Source organism: Gambusia affinis, linkage group LG24, assembly GCF_019740435.1.
Source record: "Gambusia affinis linkage group LG24, SWU_Gaff_1.0, whole genome shotgun sequence".
Classification (NCBI taxonomy): Eukaryota; Metazoa; Chordata; class Actinopteri; order Cyprinodontiformes; family Poeciliidae; genus Gambusia; species Gambusia affinis.
In genome coordinates this window covers 465,023-473,130 of record NC_057891.1, presented here as the reverse complement: position 1 = coordinate 473,130, position 8,108 = coordinate 465,023, and the positions used below count along the sequence as shown (strand labels likewise).

The 8,108-nt window shown below is 41.8% G+C and overlaps 1 pseudogene; it reads left to right on the top strand.

Moving 5' to 3' along the window:
• The first annotated feature begins 2,136 nt into the window (after positions 1–2,136).
• LOC122827326 lies at positions 2,137–6,202 on the top strand (annotated as a pseudogene).
• Positions 6,203–8,108: the final 1,906 nt, after the last annotated feature.

The window sequence follows — 8,108 nt, the reverse complement described above, 5'->3', positions numbered from 1 at the left end:
TAAGCCTCTAACTGCCGAGCATCCGAACACCAAACCTCACTTCAGCAGTCAGACGGAGCAGCTGCAGCAAACCAAACCTCCAGCACCGTTAACAGCAGCTTCTCCTCCAACACGACTCGCTCTGGAAAAACTGACTGCAGGATCAAAGATCCATTAAACCATCTGGTCAATTTGTTGAGCAACCAGCATTTCACACCATGAAGAACTCTGAGAGGTGACCATCTCAAGAACCTGATGTCCACAACTTCCAGTAAGATTTTTATTGCTTTAATCTGCAGAGCTGAGCAGGAACAGAACCGAGTCAGAAATCCAGAAAAACAGAGAAAAACCATCAGTTTCCAAAATGACCAAGTTATCTTCACTAAAACTTTTGACATGTAATAAATGAGCGCAGAGAGAGAGAGACAGAGAGAGAGAGAGAGAGAGGCTCATCCACATGGAAAGACATTTCCTGGTTGATTCATGCTACAAATCCAGATGTTGCCCCAAAACTCTCATTAAAATTCTTCAACTTGTTCCTGACAAAACCTGAGAAAGTTCTTGGCTCCAACCAAAAGAAAAACTCAGCAGCCTGGAGAGGAAATCCAGGTTGTGAACCCTCAGCTGTTGGTGTGTCGGCCTCATCAGGGCTGCAGTTCTTCTCTCCAAACCCTGAAGGTCTTCACCGTCTCTTCTGGATGTGAACACCGAGTCAGAACCCCGTAATCAGCAGGTGCTTCTGCTTTGTGCTGTTTGTCCTACGGAGCTTTTCCCTTGAACTGATAAAGTCACCGCTCTTTACTGGAAGATTCCTCTTTTTGCTGCTGAAACTGTTGAGAAAGATTCTCCCTGCAGCTCCAAACTCTCTGTCCACAACATCTTCCTCTTTTCTGACCACACGTCTGTTCAGTTCCTCGTCTCACTAATTAACATGTTTATCAAGTAGCTGTAGTTACCATCTGGTTCCTCTAGAGGGCAGAAACCGCCCTGCACTGATAATAATAGTTAAATTCGCGGCTCCGCAGCTAAAACATCAACATTATTCTGACAGTTTCCAGGATAATTTAACTTTTCATAAAAATTATCCTACCTTCAGACCGGAAGCTTAGCATCTTAGCGTCTAAACCAGAGTTGTAGAGCTTTCTTTCATCTCTGTTGGTGCTGAAGCTCCAGTTTAGGAGCCACAGCTCCTCTGAAGCTGCTGTTGGAGTCTGTTAGCATCGTTAGCATCGCTAGTTCCGCTCAGAGTCTCTGCGCGCTGTTTTCATCTCTGTGGAGCTGCTTGTGGTCACACAATGTAACTACACACTTAAATCCTTTATACTAGTTTTAATATTAAATCTCTGAGCGATTATTAATTTCCTTTGTCCTTTATACTAGTTTTATAAAAAATTGATGAGTGATTATCAGTGAACCGAAAGACAGTCGCTGATGTTCAGCATCAGAGTTTAAATCTGCAGCTGCTGATAATCAGTTTGTGTGTAAAACAAGCTGCAGCTGCTGGAGTCTGTTAGCATCGCTAGCATCGCTAGTTCCGCTCAGAGTCTCTGCGCGCTGTTTTCATATCTGTGGACGGCTTGTAGTTCACACTGACAGATAAAACATTGACTTCATGTTAAAGCAAAAAGAAGATTTAAGAAATAAACCAACAGAAACACGAAGAGAGAAACAAGGGCTTCATTAGCCGACGAGGAGCGGGAAACTAGCTAAATGCTAACGTAGCCTTCTGCCCCCTAGTGGACCCAGTATGTAAATACAACCAGAGTAAAGCTTGAGAACTGATATGTGAATAGCAGTTCCTTTGGATTCTTTCAAAGTAAAACAAAAGGAACTCAATTCTCCCGCAAGTACATTTTAGCTTGTTAGTTTATTATATTATCAGAAAGCATGAATGTGTAATGTTTTTAGGATATGATATATGTGGTGTATTTACCCCTGTGGTTACCTGAGTTGGTACAGTCCTTGTATTCTGTGACGTGCAGCACTCTCTCTCTGTAGTTACCAAGAGGTTAGCACAACAATAAAGAGTTACGAACATGGTCCGAGCCTCCTCTGTTTGTTAAGACATCACATCTGGCGACGAGGATACTTTTCGGTGGAGAGAAGACGTCAAGTGTCAGTACTAGTACTACTTAGTACAGCCTGGAAAACCAAAAGACAAGACATTTGGTGAGATTGTGGACATTTTGAAAGAACACTACGAACCCAAGCCCATATTAGTTGCTGAACGTTTCCGTTTTAATAGATGCAACCAAAAGACGAGTCAGACTGTTGCCCAGTATGTCGCAGAGCTAAAACAACAAGCAGCTAACTGTGATTTTGGTGCGTCGCTGGATTCTGCACTGAGGGATCGGTTCGTAAGTGGAATCAAAAATGAAGCGTGCCAGAGGAGGTTACTTTCAGAGGACCGACTGACTTTCGCCAAAGCTTTTGAGATTGCTCTCAATATGGAGACTGCAGACAGAGACACTCGACAGCTTAGAGGCGCGGAGGGTGAATGGTCTAGTGAGGCAAACATTCACAAGGTGAGGCCAGTAAAAACAAATATGTGCTACAGATGCAAAGGGAAAAATCATAATGCAAATGAATGTCATTTTAAAGAGACTAAATGCCATAATTGTGGAAAGATTGGACACATTAGGAAAGCATGTCGAGCTAAAGTGCAAAAGAGTCATGAAAAGAGTGTGCCGAGCAGGAGCAGCAGAGACACAAAGTATGTGATGGCTGAGGAAGACCCAGAAGAGGAGTTAGCCCTTTTGACTGTTACTGCTGAGGATGATGAAAGATATAAAGCAACATTTGCAATAGACAATATGGATTTGGAAATGGAAATTGACACAGGAGCAGCAAAAAGTGTCATTTCATATCCTACATACTTGAAAAAGTTCTCTCACCTGCCCTTGCAGCCAGCTAAAGTGAAGCTCAAAGCTTACAATGGAGGACGTATTTGTGTCTTGGGACAGCTGGTAGCAAAAGTAGTGTATGAAGACCAAGCTCTAATTTTGCCACTTTTGGTTGTAAAGGGACATGGCGCATCACTATGTGGAAGGAACTGGTTGACAAAACTCCGACTTAATTGGCAGCAGATTAAGTATGTGGGTGTGCCAAAACACTTATCACTCAATGAGCTTTTGGATACTTATAGTGATGTATTCAAGGAGGAGTTAGGCACATTGAAGGACATTAAAGCTACCATTGTGGTCAAACCTGAGATGCTGCCCAAATTTAATAAACACAGGCCTCTTCCTTTCGCGATGAAGGAAAAGGTGGAAAAGAACTCGAAAGACTGGAAAAGTGTAACATTATTACACCTGTGAAACACAGCGAGTGGGCAGCACCGATAGTGCCAGTGCTAAAGAGGGACGCTTCTATTCGCTTGTGTGGAGATTACAAAGTGTCAGTGAACCAAGCCCTTGAAGCTGATACATACCCTCTACCACGTTTGGAGGAACTATTGGCAACACTCAGGGGGGGAAAGTACTTTTCAAAGATAGATCTGGCAGCAGCCTATCAACAAGTTCTGTTGAATGAGGATTCCAAGAAGTACACAACTATCAATACTCATAAAGGACTGTTCGTTTACAACAGACTTCCTTTTGGAATCAGTACAGCTCCATCAATTTTCCAGCGAATTATGGAAAACATTATGAAAGGATTACCAGTGGTGGTCTACCTGGATGACTTGCTCATCACTGGATGCTCAACAGCAGAACATCTGAGCAACCTGGAGAAGGTCCTGCAACGCCTTCAGGAGAATGGTCTGAGTAAAAGCGTTCCAAGTGTGAGTTTAACAAGCCACAAATTGAATTTCTGGGACACGTTTTGGATGAACATGGAGTCCACCCTTCAGAAGAAAAGGTGAGGGCAATACAGGACGCTCCTGCTCCTAGTAATGTGAAAGAACTTCAAGCGTTCCTGGGACTTGTTAACTATTATGGGAGATTTGTGCCAATGCAAAGCACAGCCCTGGCTCCACTTTACAAGTTACTGAAAGACAGTGTGACTTGGAGATGGACTGCACTGGAGCAGGCAGCGTTCGATAGGTGCAAAGGTCTGCTGACAAGTGATCGGGTACTGGCGCATTATGACTCCAACCTGCCTCTCTCTTTAGCGTGCAGGATGCTTGCATATGGCATCGGTGCTGTTATACAGCACACAATGCCGAGTGGGGAGGAGCGACCAATAGCATACGCTTCCCGAACACTGTCCCCAGCAGAAAAAAAGTACTCTCAAATAGAAAAAGAGGCTCTTGGTCTGATTTATGGAGTAAAAAAGTTTCACCAGTACCTATGGGGTAGGCATTTCACCTTAGCAACAGACCATCGCCCCCTGCTGACGCTTTTTGGGGAGCACAAGACCCTACCTACTTTAGCTGCAGCACGCATTCAAAGATGGGCTATCATATTGTCAGCATATGATTACCACATTGTTTTCAAAAAATCAGCAGAACATAGCAATGCAGATGGGCTTTCTCGCTGTCCTCTGCCGGAAGCAAGCGACTCTGGAACAGCATTGAGTTCAGCAGCGGTAAACTCACTGCTAACTGTGCATTTGGAAGGGGCTCCACTAAATGCGACCCAGGTTGCTCGGGCCACACGCACAGACATGGACTTGTCAAAGGTTTACCAGTATGTCATGGAAGGTTGGCCCTCTGTTACGGATGAGACTTTAAAGGCTTATCACAACAAGAGGAGTGAGCTTTCAACTGAGAGGGGTTGTGTTTTGTGGGGAACCAGAGTGATTATACCCTCTAAAATGAGAAAGACTGTGTTAAATGAGATTCACTCTGGTCACCAAGGCATCGTAAAATCCAAGGCCTTAGCTCGCAAATATGTTTGGTGGCCAAACCTGGATCATGACCTGGAACAGGTTTGCAAAACGTGTGAAACATGTCAACTGGAACAGAAGATGCCGCAGCATGTTCCATTGCATCCCTGGGAGTTCCCTGGTGAATCCTGGAAAAGACTGCATATCGACTTTGCTGGACCTTTCCTCGAAAGCATGTTTATGGTTGTGGTTGATTCGTATTCGAAGTGGTTGGAGGTGTTTCGTATGCCACACATCACATCACAAGCCACAATTACGAAGTTGAAGAGACTGTTTGCTTCGTATGGACTTCCTGAACAAATAGTCACAGATAATGCTACCACTTTTACATCTGCAGAGTTCCAAACGTTTGTGGCACAAAATGGCATTTTGCACACAACGAGTGCACCAGGACACCCTGCCACTAATGGTTTGGCTGAGAGATTTGTGCAGACATTTAAAGTGGGCATGAAAAAGCTTGCCAGCCAATCAGGCAACATTGAGGACAAACTTTCATTGTTTTTGCTACAGTACCGTGTTACGCCAAACTGCACGACGGGCCAGTCTCCAGCTGACGTGTTCTTGCGCAGACACATCCGCACCCGACTGGATTTCATCAAACCTAACACCAAGGAGACTGTTCGCAGGAAGCAGTATCGACAAAAGGCTCAGCATGACTTCACTGCCGTGGACCGCTCTTTTTCTGTTGATGATGCTGTTTATCTTCGCAACACAGGGGGAGGAGTTCACAAGTGGATACCTGGGCAGGTTGTAAGACAAACTGGTCCAGTCTCTTATGAAGTGAAAGAGCGGTACTCAAACACTGTGCACAGACGACATGGAGATCAGCTTCGTACCCAAGCTGTAGCTGAACCAGATATTGAGGACAGTGAAACACCAACACAAGAGCAAAATGATGTAAACATTACACCCAAACAAAGTGATTTGGACTCTGGGGTGCACCCTCCTGTTTCCCCAGATCCTTCAGTGGTTTTGAGGCGTTCCACACGAACACGGAAGACGCCAAAACGATATTATGAATAGCCTTGTGTTTATTTAGGCATAACAGTTATACATCTTATGTTCTGTTATTATTCTTATTGCATTAAGGGTTACATCTGAGTTGGATGCAGAGGTAAACAGAAAAGAAAAAAAAAATGTTTTGAGTATCAAGTAAATATACGTTTGAGTTATTGTTTGGTTCTACATGAAAATGCACTTAAGCTGAAATGAGTGACCTTTAGTTTATTTAGGGTATGTAGATAAAAATTGTATTTCCATCTAAAAGGGGGATGATGTGGTGTATTTACCCCTGTGGTTACCTGAGTTGGTACAGTCCTTGTATTCTGTGACGTGCAGCACTCTCTCTCTGTAGTTACCAAGAGGTTAGCACAACAATAAAGAGTTACGAACATGGTCCGAGCCTCCTCTGTTTGTTAAGACATCACAATATACATTATAATTTGGGCTCTGAGAGGAAATTATCGTAAGTTTTCTGCTCTCCACAAAAAAATAAACGTTTCATTCTTCTGACTAAACCAGAAACGCAACATATGCATGTAAATAACACATCTATATATTAAATCAGCTGTCAGTCCGTTAGACAGACCATAATAACATTAATATTTATCAGGAGAAAGATATAAACCTGATCAACTTAACAGAAATCAGAAACCAGCTGCAGCGCTACAAACTCACCTCTATATTCAGAGCGGGGAATTTCCGCCGTCTGGTGGCCAAAGTATGAACTTCAGTCATGGTAATGCTGCTTTTCTTTTTTTTTTACAATTAATTTCCACTTAATGTGGAGTTTAGAGAAAAACTAACAGTCTTTCTGAGTCATGTTGACAGTTTACTGACTCATATATTATTCTCGCATCTTTTAATTCTCTGTTTGGAGTTATTTAAGTAATAAAAAACAGATTAAGATTTATTTTTATTTTTTGGAAGAGACTCGCTCTCTACCTCCGTCTTGTGGTCACACACTGTAACTACACACTTAAATCCTTTATACTGGTTTTAATATTAAATCTCTGAGCGATTATTAATTTCCTTTGTCCTTTATACTAGTTTTATAATAAATTGATGAGTGATTATCAGAAAACCGAAAGACAGTCGCTGATGTTCAGCATCAGAGTTTAAATCTGCAGCTGCTGATAATCAGTTTGTGTGTAAAACAAGCTGCAGCTGCTGGAGTCTGTTAGCATCGCTAGCATCGCTAGTTCCGCTCAGAGTCTCTGCGCGCTGTTTTCATCTCTGTGGAGCTGCTTGTAGTTCACAATGACAGATAAAACATTGACTTCATGTTAAAGTAGAAAGAAGATTTAAGAAATAAAACAGCAGAAACACGAAGAGAGAAACAAGGGCTTCATTAGCCGTGGGCGGAAAATAGCTAACTGCTAACGTAGCCTTCTGCCCCCTAGTGGACTCAGTATGTAAATACAACCAGAGTAAAGCTTGAGAACTGATATGTGAATAGTACTTCCTTTGGATTCTTTCAAAGTAAAACAAAAGGAACTTAATTCTCCCGCAAGTACATTTTAGCTTGTTAGTTTATTATATTATCAGAAAGCATGAATGTGTAATGTTCTTAGGATATGATATACATTATAATTTAGGCTCTGAAGGAAAATCATCGTAAGTTTTCTGCTTTCCAGGAAAAAATAAACGTTTCATTCTTCTGACTAAACCAGAAACGCAACATATGCATGTAAATAACACATCTATATATTAAATCAGCTGTCAGTCTGTTAGACAGACCATAATAACATTAATATTTATCAGGAGAAAGATATAAACCTGATCAACTTAACAGAAATCAGAAACCAGCTGCAGCGCTACAAACTCACCTCTATATTCAGAGCGGGGAATTTCCGCCGTCTGGTGGCCAAAGTATGAACTTCAGTCATGGTAATGCTGCTTTTCTTTTTTTTTTACAATTAATTTCCACTTAATGTGGAGTTTAGAGAAAAACTAACAGTCTTTCTGAGTCATGTTGACAGTTTACTGACTCATATATTATTCTCGCATATTTTAATTCTCTGTTTGGAGTTATTTAAGTAATAAAAAACAGATTAAGTTTTATTTTTATTTTTTGAAAGAGACTCGCTCTCTACCTCCGTCTTGTGGTCACACACTGTAACTACACACTTAAATCCTTTATACTGGTTTTAATATTACATCTCTGAGCGATTATTAATTTCCTTTGTCCTTTATACTAGTTTTATAATAAATTGATGAGTGATTATCAGTGAACCGAAAGACAGTCGCTGATGTTCAGCATCAGAGTTTAAATCTGCAGCTGCTGATAATCAGTTTGTGTG